Source organism: Antechinus flavipes, chromosome 2 (assembly GCF_016432865.1).
Source record: "Antechinus flavipes isolate AdamAnt ecotype Samford, QLD, Australia chromosome 2, AdamAnt_v2, whole genome shotgun sequence".
NCBI classification, from domain to species: Eukaryota; Metazoa; Chordata; class Mammalia; order Dasyuromorphia; family Dasyuridae; genus Antechinus; species Antechinus flavipes.
This window is the reverse complement of record NC_067399.1, coordinates 525112289-525133864: the sequence shown is the minus strand read 5'-3', so window position 1 is coordinate 525133864 and position 21576 is coordinate 525112289.

The following is a 21576-nucleotide window of genomic DNA, read 5'->3' as shown; positions in this document are numbered from 1 at the left end:
TTTCAAAGGAATTCTTTTTTCCTTAAGTTTTTGGTTCTCTGTTTCAAGTTGGTTAAATTTTTTTCATAATTTTCCTCATTTTCTTAGATTACGCTTATTTTTTTCCTATTTTTTCCTCAATCTCTCTGGTGTAATTTTTAAAGCCCTTTTTAAGTTCTTCTAAGAAGTTTCTTTGAGCTTGGAATCATTTGACAGTTTCCACTGAAAAAAAAGAGTGGCTTTTTAAAACTTCATTATCTTTCTCTGAATATGAACCCTAATGTTCTCTTTTTCACAGTAGCTTTCTATGTTTAATTTTTTTCTTTTTCTTGCTCATTTTTTGTTGTTGTCTTATTTTATTTTTAGCAATTATTAGTATGATCAGGTTGTAGATCCACATTGTGGGGAATAATGCCCCAAGCCTCATATCTTCTTTGTGTTATTTTCTGAGATCTGTTCTAAGGCTCAATCTTGGGCTCTCCTCTCTGCTTATAAACCAAGGTTAGAGCTCCCCAAAACACTGTTCTATGTTCTAACTCCCTGTTGTCTCTCTGATGACTGCAGACTACAGCTATCCTTTCTTCCTAGAACTAAAATCAGGAAGTCTGCTCTCCTTCTAATCCCAACAGTCAGCAGGGTCTCCATCTCTCTGCTACTGAACTCATCGGGTAAGTGGTAGATTCCTCCCCGAGTATCTGTAGTCCAGCTTAGGCGGTGTCTAGTCAGCACAACTGTACTTGATATCCCTTAACTATGAAAAGTCCTTTAAACTTCTACCCCACCATGAGACTCAGCCCTCCAATACAGTTCATAAATGAACATTTCTAAGGCTGAGGATGCCTCCCAACCCTAGCTGCCCCTTGGATTTGGTTGTTGGTTAATATTGCAGAGTTGGATGGAGGTGTTTGCACTTCACTCAGACTGAACTTGTACCCCCGGGATGTCATGTTTTTCCTAGAGTCTTCCTAGGCTGTCTTAGGAGAACTGTTAGCCTGACTTTTGCTTATTTCCACTGTTGTACCTTCCCTCTGAGACAATGTTTTGTGTTTTTCCATGGAGGAAATTTGTGGAGCCAAAAGTTTTTGACCCAAAGCTCTCTGAGGAAGCAGTGAGGGTTGGTGTCTCTCAGTTTTTGATGAAAAAACATAATGCAATTGTATATCTCTTACAAGGGAAACTTGTGATACATAGGTACCCATAAGATGTTTGGGGGGGGGGGGTTAAGACAAGTTTCTTGACCAGTTGTGGGACTTTTTCAGTAATTCAAGATTATAGCCTTCTCATTTTGCATTGCACAAAATATAGTTAATGGGAAGTCAGGAGCCATGGGTAAATGAAATATCTATCCTTCTTTTGGGAGAGGGATGGGGAGGAACAGGGATTGAGACATGTTTATTTCTGGACAACATAAACTTAAGCAAAAAAAAAAAAAAAAAAAAGACAGTTTTAAAGTATGAGCTGATTCCTGGGGAAGAGGAATAAAAACAGAAAAGAGAAGCCTAAAATACAGTAAATAACTATCAAACATACATCATAAATATGAGTCAGTATAGGATTTTGGCCCTTCAAGCAGATTCACAAGTCAATGCCATAACTGTCATCCACCACAGGATGTTACAGGGATGAGGGGGTGGGAAGGGAGTTTAGCTCCTAGGATCAACATGGTGCCTATATATTCCACTGCAGCCACAAAGCTGAAAGATAGGTCATGTTTAATTCAAGACAAAATATATTATTGAATGCCAATTAAATAAGAGCCTGTCCTTCATAGATCCTCTGCAGCACAGTTCCAAGTACCACAAAGGTAGGATCACAGAATCCTGAAAGATTTATGCCTGGATAAGGGATTACAACAGTCAGCACAAACTTGGACAAAGAAGAAAAAAAGAAGGTAGAGCTATTTGGAGGGAAAGACGCATATAAAAGATAGAAAGTTGGTTTAGAAATGAAAGACTTAGTGCCCTGATGTGCAGATAGTAAAGATGGGGGGGGGGGAGGAAGAGAATTTATATTCTATGATTAGAGGGAGAGAGAAAGAAGAAGTATATAAAATGATACTGTTACAGTGTCCAGGAATCCCAGTTCAGGGTGAGGAGGTAAATAAGAATTGATTAAGCTCCTACTATGTGCCAAACATTGTGCTAAGCATTTTAAGATATGATCTCATTTGAATTCTAATGATCCCCAAAACTAAGACTAGATGCTTTAGCAGATTCCAGGTTACTCTGAGAAGTTATCAGAGTTTCACATCCATCACTGAAAGCATGTTGAGAAGAAACCCATGAATAACTGACAGATTACTTAGCTCATCCTCCCACATGATAAGTCTCTTAATCCACTTTTAAGTTTTCTTCCTGAAGTTTCTATCATGTTACCTTCTGGGATGCAGTGTAGGAGTTTGTATTTCTGAATAATAGTAAAAGATGATTCTATTGTTTGATTCAACTTTATCATTTAAAGTCATAGATATAAAAAGATTTTTAGTCCAACAATTTCATTTCATAAATGAAGAAACTGAGATCCAAAGAACCTAAATGAATTGCCTAGGAACACAGTCAGTAGCATAAGAGAGATTTCAAACCATATCCTCTTACTCAGAACCAATGCTTTTTCTACTCTATTATATTGTCTTCTTGAAACAATTTACAGAGTTTTATATTTTTATATCTTAAGTGCTTTTATTCTTAGATTGGTGACTTACATAGTATGGTAATATGGTATTCTGGATAGGCACTCAGGCCATGAACTCAGGCAAATATGAATTTTTAAAAGTAATTATAATGCAAATGTAGGTACCCATAGGAGATTACCCCTGGCTCTTCCTATTAAAAGAATGGGAAAGGCCAATGGAAATTACCATTGAATCAAGTCCTTTCTCTGACACACACTAACTGGATGACCCTGGATATTTAACCTGAGAGGTTCTCTGAGAGAAAAGGAAGAACCAACAGGAATGCTCTTGACCAAAGGTATGAGTATGTAACCTGAATCATTAACTTGTTTGTAAACTTATTCATTGTTTGTTTTTAATATATTTTTGTAACTGTTTTCATTTCTCTTAGAGGAAAGCAACATGTATCCAGATTTTAAAATATAAAACATATAAAATAATTTAATTCCTTCGGGTTACCATGCAAAGATCTAAATAATAATCCATACAGATGGCAATATACAGAAACAAGACACTTTAAAATGGTCAAGAAAGTTAAATGATCCTGGACGCTGGAAATCATAAGCCTCTAAAAAGGAATTCAGAGTGGTTTATATTCCAGATAATTTGATTAGATCAAAAGCTTAACATAGGCACATCTATCATAGACTGTGAATTGAAGAGTCATCCTCCAACCATACTAAGCTATGGCATCCCCTCAATCTTCTATATATCCTCAGGCTTCTTTCCATATTTTTTTCTTTTGGTAATCTCATCCATTGTCATGGTTTAGGTTATCATCCCAGGCAAATGACTTACCTATATCTATTTATACATATCTATACATATGCCAATTACATAATAGCCTATCCTTAATAGATCCTTTGCAACACAGTTCCAAGCACCCACAAAGGTAGGATCACAGAATCCTGGGAGATTTATACCTGGACAAGAGATTGCAAAGATTAGCACAAATATGGACAAAGAAGAAAAAAAAGAGGGTGGAGATGGTTTACATAATCAGCCTCACTCTATCAGGCCTGCATCTTTAATTGCCTGCTAGACATCTCCTGAATGTCTCTACTTCAAATGTGCTATATCGAAAATTAGATTTATCGTCCCTCAAAAAATTCCCCTATTTCTAGCTTCCCTAATTTTTTTTTTCATCATGGCTACTCTTAGAATCACTTCAGCCTTAAATGTTAGTTGCCATTTTCTCTAACATACTCAAAATCCAATCAGTGATCATGTCCTATTGATTCTATTTTCTGAACATCCTATAAATATGGCTCTCTCTTTCCATTGATTGGCCCACAATCCTAGTTCATGACTATGTCACCATTCACTTACATATACTAAGATAACAGCCTCTTAACTAATGTATCTCTTTTGGTTGACAGCTATATTACCAAAGGGAATTTCCCCTTCATTGTGAAGAGGACTTAAGATAAAGGTCCTAAGTGAACTTTATTTATCATATTTTATTCAATTCAACAAAAATATATAGAATGATTCCTAAGCCTGCCACTATGCTAAGAACTTTATGATTAATCAAAATTGAAAAGTCCAAATTTTATAAAAAACCGCAAATTCAACTTATATGGAAGGAAGCATTCTGACTTAAAGTTTACTTGAATTTAACTTTCCCCTATGTCTTCCCCAGCCACTTAAAAAGAAATCAAAACCTAATTAAGTTTGTCAAAGCAAGATCATCAGATTATCTCCAAAAGACAGAAGTAACAAATACCAAAGTATATCTATCACTTTTAATAAAATTTTGAAAAAGTTTTCAAAACTAAAAGGACACATTGGCTGACAAGATAAGATTCTAATTCAATAAGCATTTCTTAAGAACACATTATCTACTGATCACTGTGTTTAAGACTAGTAATACAAAGACAAAAATAAAAATAATCTTGCCCTCAAGGAGTTTACATTCTACCTTGTATCTACAATATGTACAAACTCTATGTGAGACTCTAAAGAGAAACCTGATGGAAACTGATTCACCTTGACCAGTTCCCTTCTGTCTATTTACAGATAGAAAAGTCAAAGTTCAGAGAAATTTTGCTCAGATTCAGTAAGAATTATTTGTACCAATTCACAAATTGACCAGAAGATTTTCAATGTCAATTTCTCTTTTTCTTTATTACAATAGTTGACTTTTCTAAAACACAATGTGGTTTTCAAAAGACTTTCAAAATATGTTCATTATCTCATGTGACCCTCACAACAACCTGAGAAATAGGCTTATATATGTATATATGTATTATTACTATTATTATATCAGAATAGAAAACATTTATGACTTGCAAGAGGCCTCAAATAGCTATATAAATTCCAGTCCATACTTGAAGAATTTCCACTACATCACATTAACCTAATTTTGATCTACCCTGTGTTTAATTTTGGGATTGCTTTTTGACCCAGGCTAACTAAATATCCCCATTCCCTTCCAAGGAGCCTTACATGGCACAGACTCAAGGCCATTCACCTTTATGATTGCTTTCCTTAGGATACTTTCCAGTATCAAAGTCTTCTCTAATCTGTGGTACTCAGAAATAAACATAATGCTCAAAATGTATTCTGACCATGATATAATACACAAAAGGAGTATCATATTCTTAATTAGAGGAAGATTTTTTCTCTCAGTGAAGTTCAAGATCAAATTAGTTTGGTTTTTTTTTTTTTTTTTTTTGGTTGTTATATTGCACTTTTGATTCATGTTGAGTTTGTGGTCCACTAAAACCACCATTCCCTCATCAGACAAACTGCTATTTGATAATGCCTTTTCCATCTCATATTTATCAAGCCAATTTCTTGAATTCAAAGCAGAAAACATTGGAAAAGATTACAAACATGCCTATTTTATTGACTACAGAAAAACAAATTGGCAGATAGTTACTTCAAATTCTGATTCAGTAAGTAATTTTGGATAAAGGCAAAGAATTTACAAGCACATTGTGAAGCTTCACTCTTTGTCCACCAATTTTTCTTAATTGAGAAAGAAGGTAAAAAACCATAATAAAGAGAAAGAAATAATGAACTTGAAGTCAAAACACACATTCTAGTTCCAATTTTTGTTTATTTTAGAGATGAAATGACTAACTTAATGTCACATAGGACAGCTAGATGTGCAGGGCATAGAATTATAGATAGACTTATCTGACTGATTTCAAACATGTAAGTTCAAAACTTAGTAGCTGAGCAAGTTACTTGATCTTGTTTGCCGCAGTTTCACCATTTGTAAAATGAACTGGACAAGAAAATAGCAAACCATTCCAACATTTTTGCCAAGAACACCTCAAATGAGATCACAAAGAATTAGAAATGACTTAAAACTACTAAAAAAAAAAAATGTAACATAGTTACTAACAGTTAGTAAATGACAAAACAAGGATTTAATACCAGATTTTCTGATTACAGATATAATCACCTTTTCACCATATCATAGATATTGTCACTGTTATGTGATGTCAAGTTTAGACTCCAAAGGCTTTCCAATTTCTTGTAACTTTCAGTTGCATTTTAACTTCTTTAACTGAATAATCCAAAATTCTTCAGATAATTTACCACTAAGGGGCAAGTTCTCAAAAAGTATTCTAATATAGTGAGATTTTCACACAATTTAAGACTGGGAAGTGTAAACATGCCCCTTTCCTCTCTGAAGTGTTTGATATTTGAGTCCTGTGAATTCTTTGTTAAGTGCTTTTGGTGATAGTATTTTTTTTAAGTGGGGAGAACTACATTAATACCGAGAAGCAGCAGGCATAGTTTAATGAATAAAATGCCAGCCCTGAGTACAAATCTTACCTTAGACACTTGTTAGGTATGGAAGCCTGAATAAGTTACCTAGAAATTTCTAAGTCTCAAGTTCTCTATCCCATCCAGCAATAATAGTTATAACCTTAAATGAGATAATGCTTCAGAAAGTGCCTTGTTGACTTTAATGTGTTATGTAAATGTCTTTACAATTATTATTTGAAGGATCCAGACATACAAAGAAAGTTGGATGAAAGTTTAAAAGAAAATTTTAGCCTTGCATTTGCTACAACAAAATATACCCAGTTTTCATCTGAAAGACAAATACAATTTTTAAAGGAAACTGTGCACAGAGTAAAAAAAAAAAAATAGTTCGAGTCAATCAAGCATATGTATATTTACATTTTTAGTTTTTTTCTTAGAAGATATGCTAGGGCCCAAGCAAGAACCAGAGAGATAAATTGTTCAATGCCTATGGGAACAGAGGATGCTGTCTTCACAGGAAAGTCAGGCCCCTTGACACTATGTTCCAGGTAAATGTTCACTTTGAACTGATCTCTTCTGTCAGAAGAGGAAAGGTTTTCAGCTGGTCCATTTGCTGATCAGGTGAATTACTCTCAAGTAAACAGTAGAAACACTATAGAGAGAAAATACTCTATCTTCTGCCTTAAAAACAAAGCTTGACTGCGGTTATACTGGGCATGTCTAGTTCTGACTATATTAATCTTTTATTAGAGGATTTTTATTAAAGGATAGTAAAGGAAAAAGAAAAGAAGGAACAGAAGTTTTATGAAAGCAGCTGAACTTGAAAAGGGCTTAGATAGATGGAGAGGGAAAGGGTGGGATTGGAGCACTCCAGAAAAAATTGCCAAAGTGAATTGGACCAACTCTTAACTCTTTCTGCTCTTTTTCTGATTCAGTTCCTATGATAGTCTTTCTATTGTTGTCTTTTTTTTTCCCTTCCCTGTATCCCTACTATCCTCACCAGCCCATAATATTCTTGTGTTTTATTAAAATGACTAAACTGGAGCCTTCCTGTCAACGGATTTGGCCCTAATCAGCTGTTTACTGAGTTGGGCAGACCCATGACATTCAAGGGTTTGCTCTCTCACTGCTTCATTACAGGTTAGAATGATGTGTGAGCACTGAGATACACAACTTGGCCCCAAGCTCAGTGCTAATATGGTTTGACTTCACAGGATCTCATAAGAAAAATATACAATAATTCCTTATTTATGATTTTCCAGATTTGGTGATCACCACTCTTGGATGTTGTCTTCCCAAATAGAATATAAATTCTCTGGGGGCAAATTCTACTTTAATTTTGTCTTTACCTCAAGCACAGATTCCAGACCCATAATAGTCATTTTAAATGCTTGTTGTTCTTTGAGGCAATCCAGTGAGGATTCTTTACTTACTATGTTCTAGGTACTATATTAGATATTGAACCTAGTGGAGTCTGAGTTCAAATACTAATTGTCCTATTTAACACTTGTACCACTTTAGGCAAGTGCCTTGCTTTTGAAATTACCTTTTCACTTACTCAACAGAGATGAGATAGATAGGGAAAGCAGGTAGCAGTGGATAAAATACTAGGATTGAATCAGGCAAACACTTCTTGATTTCAAATCCTACCTCATGCATTTACTAGCTGTGTGACTCTGAACAAGTCATTTAACACTGCCTCAATTCCTCATCTATAAAAGGAGCTGGAGAAAGAAGTGGCAAAATACTCTAGTATCTTTGCCAAGAAAACACCAAATGAAGTCATGAAGACTCAACAACAACAACAGCAACAACAATAAAAACAGAGTAGATAAGAATATCAGCATGGATATATATGGGTGTGGTATATATACATATATATATATATATACACATACACATTCCTATATATGTACATATATACCTAGAGAACATAGATTTGGGGGTATAAATCAATGAAGCAGATATGTCTTGTATATATACTTTTTCCTCATCTATAAAATGAGGAGGTTGGATTACATATCCTCTAAAATCACATAGAACTCTATAATCCTATCACCTAGTTATCCTTGGTATAAAAAATATCATCTATTATTTATCTCTCTTTAGAACATGGAGAGCCATGGAATGAGTGTTATTTGTATTATAGATACAGATAATTTGTTGATATTTTTTACAGATAATTGGCCCAAGATCATACAACTAGTAAGTTTCTGAAGCAGGATTTAAAATAAAATTTTATCAGGTCTGTTATTATTGTTTGGGAATTTTCACACAGGATCACACAGCTAATGAGTGTCTGAGGCCAGATTTGAATTCAGATTCTCCTGATTCCAGGGCTGACACTCTATCTACTGTTCTGCCTAACAGACTGGCATATAATATAGTTGTTGAATTGAATTGAATGACTTAACTGGGAAGAAGTAATTGCAAATGTATTGTAGGGAGCTACATGGGAAAGTTGTGTGGAATTTAAACATGGCCATAGAGACTGCAACACAGAGAAATGGTAATGAGTAGAAATGGTAATGAGTAGAAAAGCGATTATTATCCTCAATACTGCAACTGTTCTATTAAAGATAGAAGTTCTTCTTCTTTTTGATGTTGAACTTTAGCAGTTGCATCATGAACTATGATGTATGAATCTAGAAGGGATAGTGACAAGTTTTTGTAACAAACTGGAGAGAATTAAGTGGACAAATGAAGCTATAAAAGCTTTTCTCAGGAAACAAATTGAGAAAATATACTTTCCTCCTTAGGTTCTTTCCAGAGGTAAGGGAATATGGGTAGAGAATATTCCATATTCTTTCAGCTTCAGTTGATGTCTTGGTTGGATTTGCTGAGCTGATTTGTTTTATTCTTTGTTACAAGGTATGGCTCCCTGGGTAGGAAAAGGAGGAGAGATATATTTGGAAATGAAAGTCATGTAAAAATATAAGCTATAAATATCTTTAAAGAAAGTGAACAGAGGGCAACTAGGTGGCACAGTGATAGAGTACCAGCCCTGAAATCAGGAGGACCTGAGTTCAAATCTGGTCTCAGACACTTAACACTTCCTGGCTGTGGGACCCTGGGTAAGACACTTAACTCCAATTGCCTTAGCCCCCCCCCCAAAAAAAAGTGAACAATATGAGAGGATTAAGGGCCCTAAAAATTAATTTTTAGTGCAACAAGGGTTAAGAGACTAGGACTTTGTTATGGCAATTTATTATAGAAATTCAAATAGATGAAGTGTCAAAACAAGTACTCACCAAATATAACAGCTACAATAGCAGAAATCTAATATAACACCATGTGCCTATAAAGAGAATATCAATCCAGAAGCTTTACAGAGCTCCACTATTTACTCCTATTGAGTAAATAGGATAGGATTACATCACAACCTTTACAGGTAGAATAAACTTACAGAATATCTAGTGCAGATTATTTTAAAGATGAGAAAACTAAGGGCCAGAAAGATCCTATGATTTGCCTATTATTCTAAGGGTAGGAAGAACTCTGTTACTTATAACTACTTCATAATATTCTTCCACTATTAATGAAAAAACATTTTTGCCCTATATCATAGATTTGGAAATAGAAGAAATGTTAAGTTTTGAACCACAGAAAGATTAAATGACTTGCTTAGAGACATATAACTAGTGTTTGAGGTGAGATCTAACCCATGTCTTCCTGATGTTGTGCAGTCCCCTATCCACTCTATACCATGTTGCCTCTTATGTAGAATACAGAGTATTTAATCTTTATTAAATAAGAAAGATTTAATGATTCTTCCATGAATTGGAGTCATGTCAGTAAATTGCTATTGTCATAAGTGAAAACAAGGCATCTTTTCTCCTTTTACACAATATGTACTATAGTTAAAAGAACATGGGAAAGAGTGGTTTAGACCCATCTTCTTCCTAGCTATATGGCCTTTGCTAAATCACTTGGAGTCATGAGATCATAGATTTAGAACTTAGGGGCCACAGAAATACGCATGGCTTCATTTTACTGATGAGTAAATTGAGGCCCAGAAAGATTTCATTGATGCCTGAGGTCAAATAAATCCTAAGTATCAATGCCCTATGTGGCCTAGCAGAGAGAGCAATAAAAGTCAGGCAGTCAGAGACCTGGTTTCAAATCTGGCCTCAGATACTTACCAGTTATGTGACTCTGGAGAAGTCAGTTAACCCTGTCTGTTTCAGTTCTATCATCTGTAAAATGAGCTGGAGAAGAAAACCACTCCAGTGTCTTTGCCAAGAAAAGCTCCAAAGGGATCACAAAGAGTCAGACACAACTGATGCTACTGAACAACAATATCAATGGTGGGTTTCATTCACAGGTCCTCAGTTTCCTCATTTGTAAAATAGAAGGATTAGACCAGAAGATATTTATGTTCCTTTCTAGCTCTAAATCTATGCTCTTATGACCTCTAAGGTCCAATTTAGCTCTAACATTCCATGATTCTACTCACCACCCAGATAAGAGTTTGCATCTTAAAAGAAAAAAAAAATCTGCACCTTAGATCCTGAAGATTATTCATCTTCTTCTTGTTGTTCTAAATAGCATCAGCTCAGCCATCCCTCCACACAAGCCTCAGCAACACTGTTCATATAGTCAAGCTTTGAAATTCCAAAATACTGTAACCACTAGGCCTGCCAATACAGCATGGAACAACTACTTCACAATTCAAGTAGTCAGCTATTGACTGGTGGCAATCTATATCTGCATTAAAATGGTGAGTTTGGGATTAATGTGGAGCTGAGAGCCTGTCGGAGGCTCTGTGCTGCCAGCCTGTCTCTGTAACAGCAGCATGGATTTCACCAACCACAGAGGGCAAAATGAATGTGATCATCCCCAGCGGTCGATAGCCCATCGATTTTTTTTTTTTTTTACTCTATGATTCTCACAAATATCGAAGCTCATTTTTTAAGCAAGGAGGCTTATTAATCTACATTCTTCCAAACCAGCATCCTCCAGAATAAGGCAGATTCTGAGGGTTATTTAATATGTAGAATGTAAATTGGAGGAGCAAATAGAAAGCCTTCCTCTTCTCCCTTCCTCCACAGACACATACATCAAATTTATCAAGACCCATATACACCAGACATGGACATGCACACAAAAGATAAAGCCTCATATAGACATGCACACACAGATACACACACACACACACACACACACACACACACACACACATAATGCAAGCAGTTGCTTGCTCCAAATTGGAATTCAAGGCAGGCAAGGTAACCTCAAGCTCATAATTGTGCTGTCATGTGTCTGATTGTTTGGTTAGGAGATTAAAGAAGAGAATGTTGGCAGGTCTCATTCCAGCCAGTGGTCTCTATTTTCTTAGTTTAGTTTCATTTTTGCTAACCCCTGAGCTTGTAAACAGAATGTAGACAGCAACATCTATAGTTTCTCCAATGAAGCAGTGATCCACAGGCATTTCTTCACCAAATGGAAGAAGTTATTAATCTGCAATAATCATTAGACCTTCAAACATTTAAAAAAAAAAAAAAGCAAAGGACTTTTCTAGTAGACATTGATTAGGGTAGCTCAAAGCTCTCTCTGCCAATTCATAGGATCAAAGATTGCAAGCTAGAAGAAGCCTTGGTCTAACCCCCTCATTTTATAAAAAGAAAAAAAAAATCCTGGAGTCCAAGAGAAATTAGGGACCCTAGATTCGGCTCCCTATTCTGTGACTTACTTAGGTAAGACCCCTAATTTAGACCTTCAAACATAAAAAAAACCAAGACTTTTCCAGTAGACATTGAAATTAGGGCCCTAAGTTCAGCTCCCTATTTTGTGACTTACTTAGGTAAGACCTCTAAGAGGCACTATTCTGTATTATTTAAACCTACTATGATCCATTTAGCTTAAAGAAAAGAAGTCTAGCCTCTGAGTCAGGAGAATCTAGATTCAAATCCTGGCTCTGACATCTGCTAGCTGTGTGACAAAGCATTGGTCACTTCTTAATGTTTTTCTTTGTCCTTTGTTCTTTTTTTTTAATTAAAGCTTTTTATTTACAAAATATACACTAGTAATTTTTCCAACATTGACCCTGGCAAAACTTTTTATTCCAAATTTTCCCCTCCTTCTTCCCACCCCCTTCCCTAGCTGGTAAGAATAACATGTATTCCAATACATGTTAAATATGTTTTTTTTTAATGTTAAATCCAATATACATATACATATTTAGACAGTTATCTTGCTGCACAAGAAAAATCAGATCAAGAAGGAAGAAAAATTGAGAAAGAAAACAAAATGCAAGCAAGTAACAAAAAGAGTGAGAATGCTATATGGTGTTCCACACTCTATTCCCATGATTCTCTTTCTGGGTGTAGATGGCTCTCTTCATCACTGCATAAGTGAAACTGGTGTGAATCATCTCATTGTTGAAGAGAGCCACGTCCATCAGATTTTCTCCTCCTTCCCCCACCCCCTCCCCTAGCTAGCAGGTAGTCCAATACATGTTAAATGTCATATGAAAATCATTACATAGTCTTCTTGTTGCCATGTATCTCCCAGTTCTGCTCATTTCACTCAGCATCAGTTCATGTAGGTCTCTTCAAGCTTCTCTGTATTCATCCTGCTGGTCGTTTCTTGCAGAACAATAATATTCCATAGCATTCAGATGCCATAATTTATTCAGCTGGTCTCCAATTGATGGGCATCCACTCAGTTTCCAGTTTCTTGCCACTACAAAGGGGACTGACACAAACATTTTTGCACATGTGAGTCCCTTTCCCTCCTTTAAGATCTTTTTGGGATATAATCCCAGTAAAAAACACTGATTAATCAAAGGGTATGCACAGTTTGATAACTTTTTGAGCATAGTTCCAAACTGCTCTCCAGAATGGCTGTATCCATTCACAAATCCACCAACAATGTATCAGTGTCCCAGTTTTTCCACATCCCCTCCAACATTGGTCATTATTGTTTCCTGCCATCTTAGCCAATCTGACAAGTGTGTAGTGGTATCTCAGAGTTGTCTTAATTTACATTTCTCTGATCAATAGTGATTTGGAAGACCTTTTCATGTGACTATTAATAGTTTCAATTTCTTCATCTAAAAATTATCTGTTCATATCTTTTGACTATTTACTAATTGGAGAATGACTTGAACTATTATAAATTTGAGTCAATTCTTTATATATTTTAGAAATGAGGCCTTTATCAGATCTTTTGGATGTAAAAATGTTTTCCCAGTTTATTGCTTCCCTAGAAATCTTGCCTGCATTAGTTTTGTTTGTACAAAAACTTTTTAACAATATAATCAAAATTATCTGTTTTTTGATCAATAATGATCTTTAATTATTCTTTGGTCACAAATTCCTTCTTCCTTCACAAATCTGAGAGGTCAACTATCCTATATTCTTCTAATTTGTTTATAATATCATTCTTTATGTCTAGATCATAAACCTATTTCAACCTGATAGTGATATATGGTGTTAGGTGTGGGTCTATGCCTACTTTCTGCCATACTAGTTTCCAATTTTCCCAGAAATTTTTGTGAGATAGTGAATTCTTATTCCAAAAGCTGGGGTCTTTAGGTTTGTCAAATACTAGATTGCTGTAGTCACTGACTATTTTGTTCTATGAACTGAACCTATTTCACTGATCAACTTTTCTATTTCTTAGGCAGTACTAAATGGTTTTGATGACTGCTATTTTATAATATACTTTTAGATCTGTTACAGCTAAGCTACATTCATTCATTTTCTCTTCATTAATTCCTTTGGAATTCTTGACCTTTTGTTCTTCCAGATGAATTTTGTTGTTATTTTTTTCTAGATCAAAAAAATAGTTTCTTGAGGGTTTGATTGTCATAGCACTAAATAAATAGATTCGTTTAGGTAGTATTGTCATCTTTATTATATTCATTTGACCTATCCAAGAGCACTTGATATTTTTTCAATTGCTTAGATCTGCCTTTATTTGTCTGGAAAGTGTTTTGTAGTTTTGCTCATATAGTTCCTGACTTTCCCTTGGCAGATAGATTCCCAAATATTTTATACTATCAACAGTTATTTTAATGGAATTTCTCTTAATATCTCTTGCTGTTGGATTTTTAAATGATAAAAATGCTGATGATTTATGTGAATTTATTTTGTATCCTGCAACTTTGCTAAAGTTGTGGGTTATTTCTAATAGTTTTTAAGTTGATTCTCTAGGGTACTCTAAATATACCATCATATCATCTGCAAAGAGTGATAATTTGGCTTCCTCATAACTTATTCTAATTCTTTTAATCTCTTTTTTCTTCTCTTATTACCAAAACTAGCATTTCTAATACAATTCTGAATAATAATGGTGATAGTGGGTAACCTTGTATTATCCCTGATCTTATTGGGAATGGTTCCAGTTTATCCCCATTACATATGATGCTTGCTGATGGTTTTAAATAGATGCTACTGACTGTTTTAAGGAAATGTCCATTTATTCCTATACTCTCTAGTGTTTTTAATAGGAATGGGTATTGGATTTTTTCAAATGCTTTTTCTGAATCTATTGAGATAATCATATGGTTTTTGTTATTTTGGTTATTGATATAGTAGATTAGGCTAATAGTTTCCCTAATATTGAACTAGCCCTGCATTCCTGGTATAAATCCTACTTTGTTGTGGTGAATTATCCTGTGGATAATTTTTTGGTAATCTCTTTGGGAATATTTTATTTAAGATTTTTGCATCAATATTCTTTAGGGAGATTAGTCTATAATTTTCTTTCTCTGTTTTCGTCTTACATAGTTTAGGTAACAGTACAATGTCTGTGTCATAAAAGAATTTGGTAGGAATCCTTCATTCCCTATTTTTTCAAATAGTTCATATAGTATTGGAGTTAATTGTTCTTTAAATGTTCTTTAAATTGTTATTTAAATGTTCTTCACATGTAAATCCATCTGGTCCTGGGGATTTTTTCTTATGGAGTTGATTAATAGCTTGTTCTATTTCTTTTTCTAAAATGGGACTATTTAAGTAATTTATTTCCTCTTCTGTTAATCTGAGCAATCTACATTTTTGTAAGCATTCTTCCATTTCACTTAGGTTGTCAAACTTATTAGCATAAAGTTGGGCAAAATAACTCCTAATTATTGCTCTAATTTTCTCTTCATTTGGTGGATAGTTCTCCCTTTTCATTTTTGAGACTAACAATTTGATTTTCCTCTTTCCTTTTTCTAATCAAATTAACTAAAGAGTTATGTATTTTGTTAGTTTTTCCATAAAATTAACTCTTAGTTTTATTTATTATTTTTTTTACTTGCAATTTTATTGATCTCTGCTTTTATTTTTAGAATTTCAAGTTTGGTATTTGATTGGGTGTTTTTAAATTGTTCTTTTTCTAGCTTTTTTAGTTGCAAGCCCATTTCATTGATCTTCTCTTTCTCTATTTTATGCAAGTAAGAATCTAGATAAAATTTTCCCTTATTACCGCTTTGGCTGCATCCCACAAATTTTGGTATGTTGTCTCATTATTGTCATTCTCTTGGAAGAAATTATTGATTGTGTCTATGATTTGCTGTTTCACCCAATCATTCTTTAGGATGAGATTATTTAGTTTCCAATTACTTTTTGGTCTATTTTCCCCTGGCTTTTTATGGAATGTAGTTTTTATTGCATCATGGTCTGAAAAAAAATGCATTTACTATTTCTGCCTTTCTGCATTTGATTTTGAGGTCTTTATTTCCTAATATATGGTCAGTTTTTATATAGCTTCCATGAACTTTCAAGAAGAAAGTGTACTACTTACTGTCTCCATTCAATTTTCTCCAAAGATCTATCATATCTTGCTTTTCTAGTATTTGATTTACCTTTTTAACTTCTTTTCTTTTTTTTTTAATTTTTATTTAATAATTACTTTATATTGACACTCGTTTCTGTTCCAATTTTTTTTCCCTCCCTCCCTCTACCCCCTCCCCTAGATGGCAAGCAGTCCTTTATATGTTGGATATGTTGCAGTATATCCTAGATACAATGTATGTTTGCAGAACCGAACAGTTCTCTTGTTGCATAGGGAGAATTGGATTCAGAAGGTATAAATAACCCGGGAAGAAAAACAAAAATGCAGATAGTTCACATTCGTTTCCCAGTGTTCTTTCTTTGGGTGTAGCTGCTTTTGTCCGTCATTTATCAATTGAAACTCAGGTCTCTTTGTCAAAGAAATCCCCTTCCATCAAAATATGTCCTCATACAATATCGTTGTCGAAGTGTATAATGATCTCCTGGTTCTGCTCATTTCACTTAACTTCTTTTCTTATTTATTTTGTGGTTTGATTTATCTAGTTCTGAGAGAGTAAGGTTGAGATCTTCCACTGTTATAGTTTTGCTGTCTATTTCTTCTTGCAACTCTCTTAACTTCTTCTTCAGAATTTAAATGCTACACCACTTGGTGCATGTATGTTTAATATTGATATTGCTTCATTATCTATACTACCCTTTAGCAAGATGTAGTTTCCTTCCTTATCTCTTTTAATTAGATCAATTTTTGCTTTTGCTTGATCTGAGATCAGGATGGCTACCCCCCCCCTTTTTTTTAACTTCACCTGAAACACAATAGATTCTGCTCCAGCCTTTCATCTTTACTTTGTACGTATAGCTCTGTTTTAAATGTCTTTCTTGTAAACAACATATTGTAGGATTTTGGCTTTTAATCCAGTCTGCTATCTGCCTCTGCTTTATGGGAGAGTTCACCCCATTCACATTTACAATTAAAACAACTATTCTGTATTTTCTACCATCTTATTAACCCCAAATTATACTTTTCTCTTTTCTTTTCCTCTTTTTCTCCTCCTCAGTATTTTACTTATGAGTACTATTTGCCTCAAGCAGTCCTCCCCTTTTAGAGACTTACCCCTTTTTTTTAATACCTTTCCCCTATTTTTTCTGTTTTCCCTTCTATTTAGCATATCCCTTCCCTTTTCCCCTTTCCCCTCCAACTTTTCTATAAGGTGAGAGATTTTTTGGTGAAACCAAATATGTCTAATATTCTATCTTTGAGCCAAATCTGATGAGAGTAAGATTCACACAATATTCAGCACCCTCCCTTTTTCCCCTCAATTATAATAGAGTTTCTTTGCCTTTTCCTGAGATGTAATTTCCCTCATTTTACTTCCACTTTCCCTTTTTTTTTAATGTTATAATCCCTTTTCCACTTCATTTCTTTTTTATATTATAACAGTAAAATCAGATTATACATGTACTCTCTATATATACCCATAACAGAAATACAGTTCTCAAGAGGTTTTTTTCTTTTTACCTTTTTATGCTTCTCTTGAGTTCTATATTGGGAAGTCAAATTTTTTGTTTAGATCTGGGCTTTTCATCAAAAATAAATTGAATTCACCAGTTTCATTGAATGTCCATCTTCTTCCCTGAAAGAAAATGTTCAGTTTAGCACGGTAATTTATTCTTGGCCAAATACAAGTTCCTTCACCTTTCAGAATATCAGATTCCAGTCCCTTTGATCCTTTAAAGTGGAAGCTGCTAGGTCCTGAGTAATCCTTATTGTGGCTTCTTGGTATTTGAATTATTTCTTTCTGGCTGTTTGTAATATTTTTTTTCCTTGATCCAATACTTCTGAAATGTAGCCACACTTTTCCTTGGGGGTTTAATTTTGGGATATCTTTCAGGAGGTGTTTAATGACTTCCTTCAATATTCATTTTACCTTCTGATTCTGTGATATTCAGGCAATTCTCTTTGATGATTTTCTGAAAAATAATATCTAGGCTCTTTTTTTCTTCATGGGTTTCAAGGAATCCAATAATCCCTAGATTGTCTCTCCTAGATCTATTTTCCAGCTGTTTTCCTAATTAGGTATTTTACATTCTTTTCTATTTTTTCATTTTTTTGGTTTTGCTTGATTGATTCTTGTTGTTTCATTGAGTCATTCATTTCCATTTGTTCAGTTCTGAATTTTAGCAAATTATTTTCTTCATTTACTTTTTTCACTTCTCTTTGTATTTGTCCAATTGAATTTTTAAATGAGTTGTTTCACTCTATAGAATTTTTTTTCCATTTCACAAATTCTGTTTTTAAAGAGTTATTTTCCTTTTTCCATTTCACAAATTCTGTTTTTAAGAAATTATTTTCTTTTTCTGTTTCACAAATTCTGTTTTTTCTGGGAGTTGCTTTCTTTTTCTATTTTATCAAATCTATCTTTTAATGAGTTATATGACTTCTCCAAACCCTCTTGCAAAGTTTTCATTTCCTCTCCCCATTTTTATTCTAGCTCTCTTTTAAGATCCTTTTAAAATTTCTTCTAGTAGAGCCCTGTGTGGGGACCAGGTTATATCACCTTTTAGGGCTTCATCTGGATACAATCTATCTTTAGTCTCCTCAGGGTTTGAAATCTGTTCTTCTCTTTCACCATAAAAGCTGTCTATCATCAGAGTTCTCTTTACTTTTTACTCATTTTTTAAAAAAAATGTTAAGATCTGCTTTTAGGACAGGAGAGGTTTTCCAAACTTCTTCCACAAGTAGCAGCTTCCTCTATTAGCTGCCACGGCTGTGATGGGTCAATTTTGACTCACTTCCAGTGCTGTGGCCCAGTTCTGTGAGATTCTGGTGTTTTGGGGTTCACCTTTTGTGTTTGTGTTAGATGTTTTCTAACTTCTCTGGTGATCTTCTGGCTTGCAAGTAGGGCAGAGTGGCCAACACTGCTATAGATTCTTGTAGATTCTCTGACATGCAGAGTTTGCACTGTCCTGGAGAGTTTGCACCACCCATGGAGTCCACACTGCCCCTCAGAGTCCACACCACCTCAGGGTTCTGCACTATCTGCATGGGCATCTGTGCTCCGCTGCTTGTGCTTGGCTGCCTCCCTCCCAATTCCAATTGAAACAGACCTTTGAGGAAACAGGCCATCTTTGAAATTATCTTCTGCTGGCAATTTGTTGCACTCCCAACATTTGTGGATTTTGCCAGTCCAGAGCTAATTCAGAGGGTGGATTTGCTAATTAGTCTGAAGATTATAGGAAAAGGTCAGGAAAGAAATGTGTGTTACCTCTGCCATCTTGGCTCTTCTTTGTCCTTTGTTCTTGAAAGAGGATTGTGAAATCTGGAAGATAGTACCATGATGAACTTTTAAGTGAGCCCATACAAATCTCTAAAACAGGGAATTAAACTGGGTAATGAAATAACATACTGGACTTGGAATTGAGAAGATCTGAGTTCAGATATCACTCAGAAAAAATTGCCAGCTATATGACTCTTGAAATTTACTTCAGCTCTTTTAACCTTGGTTTTCTTACCTGCAAAATGGGGATAAAATAGTACACATCTCACTTGGTTGTCATATGGATCAAATATGATCATGTATATTATCTGTAAAAATACAATTTATAAAGTTGTAATTATAGCTTGGTTGTTATAAATATATGTTATAAATGACAACATAATATGCAATTATAAATACATAAATACAATTATAGTTTGTAAATCATTTTTCAAGCCTTAAAGTACTATATAGATGTTAACTATTATTATCATTGTTATTAAAAAGCATATAAGTTTCGATTTTACATGTTTGAAGGGAATTTCCATTGCAGGTGTTTTCTACACTGAAAAAATCACAAGTTGGAAACCAAAAAAGATTGTTTAAGAATGGAAATAATAATTCTCTGTGATACCTCTGTGAGATTTTCTACATATTTATCAATTAGGGTTACTAGAATTTTTCATCTGAATTATTGGTAGAAAATCATTAACTCTGGACTTAGAGACTCTAGCCACATAATTCTGTGATTTGGGGCAAGTCATTTAACCTGAAGTTATAAATAGTTTGCTTTGTAATATGATTGGGTTGGACTAGATAGTCTTTCCAGACTCTTAAAGTTCCAGAATCTATAGTTCTCTGTTTTAAATAAATCCATATGGTTTCATATGCTTATAGATTTAGACATAGAAAGGACATCTGCCTCTAGTTCAACTTTACAGCTGAACTCTATTTCATTTTAGAGATGAGTTATAGAGGCCCAATAGTCAGATAGCAAGGGGCAAAACCAGGTCTTCTGTCTCCTCCATCCAATGCCCTGTTCTCCTGTACTACTTGACTTGATTTCATCAAGTACTAACTAGGGGCTAACTTACTGCCAAATTATTTTGGGTATCATTTTCCAATTGTTCATTTTTGTGCTGTCATTTCCAGTTCAGTGGACATTCTCCTTGGCAGAGAAAACAGAAGCAAAATAAAAATCAACTAGCTGCATTGTTTCTCTTTTGTCAGTTATTAATGTCCCATCCACCACAACTGACAGTCTTATTCTTTCTTTGGTCCTCTTAGCTTTAAAAATCCTAGTGCTCTTTCATAATTCATTAATCAATCAATAAGCATTTATTAATTGACTACTTATTAATTGGCTACTATGCACCAAAGCCAATTCATAATCACAAGATATTCTTGGGGAGATGCACAAGATATGGCTCTGGGTTAGATAACTCCCTTAAATGCCTACTATCAGTAATTGGGGATCCTTCTCTTCTCTTAGACACTATACAAGTAGTACCAAAACTGCCCACTTACTAAACAGAGTTGGCTAAGAAGAGAAATCTCCAGATATATACAGTATCTCTATTCAATTCAGTTTGGGAAAGGAGTTATTAAGTATGAACTTTGTACAGGGGAAAAAAAAAAGAAATGAAGAAGTTCCTGACCTTAAGAAGCTTACATGGAACAAACACATATACATAGATAAGTAAATACAAATATATACAAAGTAATTTTGAGGAGTAGGGGACAAACATTTGTTAAGTTCCTATCTTATAAATATCTTTTTCCATATGATCTTCACAACAACCCTGAAAGCAAGTACTATTAATCTCATTTTACAATTATGGAAACAGATGATTTGCCCAGATTCATACAGCTATTAAGTGTCTGAACTCAGGTCTTTTCCACTTCAGGCACAGCACCTAGATGCCATTGGGAAAAGAGAATTAACAAATCAGGATTCAGAAAAGACTTTATGTAAATTGCATTTGATACAAAGAACACCAATACCAGTTGATCAGGAATAAGGCTGCAGAGAGTATAGTAATATAAGAATCAGTCCAAAACAATATTTCATTCTAGAGGTGACAGGGAATCTTTGAAGATTCTTGAGCATAAAAGTGACATACCCAGTCCCATATTTTCAGAATATCAATTGGGCTGTTATATAGAAAATGAATAAGAGAGAGCAGATACCTGGGGTCAAAAGACTGGTCAGGAGGTTATC